This window comes from Lactuca serriola, chromosome 7, assembly GCF_051521515.1.
Source record: "Lactuca serriola cultivar US96UC23 chromosome 7, Lser_US96UC23_V15, whole genome shotgun sequence".
NCBI classification, from domain to species: domain Eukaryota; kingdom Viridiplantae; phylum Streptophyta; class Magnoliopsida; order Asterales; family Asteraceae; genus Lactuca; species Lactuca serriola.
This window is the reverse complement of record NC_136414.1, coordinates 11862795-11866019: the sequence shown is the minus strand read 5'-3', so window position 1 is coordinate 11866019 and position 3225 is coordinate 11862795.

Sequence of the window (3225 nt, the reverse complement as noted above, 5' to 3'; positions counted from 1 at the left end):
TGGAAATTGAAATATATGATTTATTAATATATTATATGATTAATATATTAATTGGAAATAATTATGATTAATTGATTAATTATAATTGATTTGGATTTAATTCTAAGATTAATTAGCATTAATCATTCAAAGGACTCCTTGGTTTCCATGGGAGTTTCCTTAAGCAAGTATAAACAGGAAACCATAGATGCCATATTTTCCACACACATATACTTGCTTTCATAGAGTCGAATTTATGCTCTAGTCTCCTCTCTCCTCAAGTCTTCTTACTACTAGAGTTTTAGGTACAAGCCATTAGAGGCATCCATTCCTTTGGTGCTAGCTTTACAAGATCTAGAAGAAGGATTCTACTTTGATTATTTGCAATAGTAACAAAAAGGCATGTAACCCTAATTTGATGTATGAATTTTGATCTCATAGCCTATCTCCTAGGGTTTTCTTTATATTCATGGTTAGTTGCTATCAATATAGAAAACATAGATCCTTTCCAGGTTGCATGTGAACTTAAGGGTTTAAGTGTTTTTCAACTACATGTATTTTGTTTTGTTTATAACCTAGAAAAGCCATCAGTCTTAGCATACTATTCGTGGGTCGAACGCACCAATGTTGGCCCATTGATTTATGTTTACAAGATTCTAGATGTTTATGTGACTCTTGCATGTATTGTATGTATACTGGGGGGGGTCTGATGCCAGGTTTATCCTAATGAATGTGTTGGGCGAGGCCCACCACATGCTATTGAAAGATTTATACCAGGTAGGGCCCGATGTTAGGTGGGCCCCATTGTATGTATGGTATGTGGTATTTTGGGGAACTCACTAAGCTTTGTTCTTACAAGTTTATGTTGAAAATGTTTTTCAGGTACTCCTGGTTCGAAAGGGAAAGGCATCCACCTATGTTCTGCATTTTATGATTTTGGATTGTACTCTGATAAGTTTTTTTTATACTGACATACTCTGATGGTTTTTGAAACGAATGATTGATGGTTTTGGTTGATTTAAAACAAAAAGTTGTACTTTGTATTTTTGGGATGTTTCAAGTTGGCATTAGAGCATTGGTTTGAGGGATTCAGGCACACTCTCATGCATATATGAACTTAAACTAAGGAGTTGGTAAAAAGAAACTATTTTTTTTCAAATAGGTTTTTATAAAAGAAGGGGTGTGATGTGTGCAATCGACCGAGCTCAAGTAAGTATTTCCTAAAATACCCATACATGTTATTTGTTATAGTATATGTATATATGTATAGCATGCTAGATTAGGGCTAAGGATCTGCTCAATATTGCATGATAGAATTCTAAGAGAAATGCCTTTATACGCCTACTGTACGATCCTCTAGAATTGCATGCTAGTATGGATAATAGATGATATGATATGATGGCCTGATTAGGTAGTACACTATTTAGAACTTGATGCTTAAATGTTGCTTGCTTTGTGCTATTAGGAACCACTATTAATACTAGTTAACTATCAAGTGAATATGCTAAGTTACATGTTACATAAATTAGATAATTTTAGAAGGTTAGGTTTAACTCTATTGCTTAGCTCTTGTTTGAGTCCAACTGTTTTAGTATGAGAGCTTGCAGTCAAAGAATTATCTAGTGTTTGCTGCATGTAATTATATTCATAAGGAAATTAGCAGGTGTTTGTGGGGGTTTCTTCTATAGCTGATGGCAGAGAGTGGTAGGAAGGGAATCCTAGGAGAACCTAGGAAGTATGTTTGCTTGGCAAATGCGTTGTTAGCGGGAATGGAAAATGTTGGATAGTAAGGGAGTCAATTAGGGGAATTGGGACGACTCTTGAGGAAAGTACTGATAGGTGTGGAAGGTAGTATTAACCCGTACTACTAAAAGCACGTGATCTGTAATCAAGTCAAGGGGAGCTACGAGGATACTAAGGAACTCACAGGGCGTGAGACTCTTTAAGTGTTTTTTTGATAGTTTGCATTGTTTGTTTTCCGTATGGTGGTCACTCGAGGTGGTTCAGGTCTTGGTGAGGGATCGGTTTCAGGTTTTAGAGCTGTAATCTTGGATGATCAGATGTGAGATTTCATTTCTTGTAAGATTAACCATAGTATTCTGGAGCAGACTCCTCTGATATTTTGTACGATCAAAGAGGGCATTATGGAGATTTTGGATGAGTGTTTGAGTGCATTTCATACTGAGATTGTGGATATGGTGGGTTCACGCTCTCTAAATTTTCGAAATTTTCGTGCATGTGGGGCTCTTGAGTTCTTCGATAAGAAAGACCCCATTATTGGTAGGAGATGGTTGGATTACATCGTGAACGCTTTCCGGACTAGCTCATGTACCGAGGAGGCAAAGGCCAGACTTGCATCATAACTGAATTGAGAGTGTATGGTTTGAGCTGAGAGGGATTGACTTACTTTCAAATGTGGCGGAGGAGGCCTTTTATACTCAGACCTCCTGCCATTCCGTACATAAGGCAAGGTCATCAGTTCCGACAGGATCTCGCGCCTTGATTGGTTAATTGTGCTCCTCGTTGTGCTAGAGCTAACAAATGGTTCATGTAGTAATGCTATAAGCATACTCCTTGTCTTTTGGCACCATTGGGTTTTTCGCGGAGTAGAAGGTCCCCATTGAGAGTTGGGCCTTCCACGCCGACATCCGACTTTAAAGGGATGCCCGCGGACATGAGACTCTGTCGGAGCGGCTACACAAGGAGTAGCTTGGTCTAACAGTCTGCCTTAAGGCACCTTTAGCGCAACTGAGCACAACTCCTAGCCCATACTGGGGGGCACATTATTAATTCCCCCGGTCCAGTAGTTATAGCGTTTGCTAGTTTAACATCCCAAAAATATAGATAAATTTTATGTTTCTAAATTCATTCAATTCATAAGATACTGATACCAAAATGTTCAAAAGAGTCATACTGTAACATATTATCAGAGTACAAATCCACAAATCACTAAGTGTGGAAAAACATGAAGTGATGCGGTGCGATCAGGCCAGGCCGTTCCCTTCGAACTGGAAGTACTTGAAATAGAAATTGAAAATTGTAAGCACAAAACTTAGTGAGTTCCCCCAACATAACACATACTAAATAAACATACTGCCAAGCATATCTGAGTCCTGGCCTACCCCTTCGGTCTATCTCAATCGGATACTACCAAGCATATCTGGGTGCTGGCCTACCCTTTCGGTATATCTCAACCGGATATTTCCAAGCATATCAGGGTGCTAGCCTACCCCTTCGGTCTGTTTC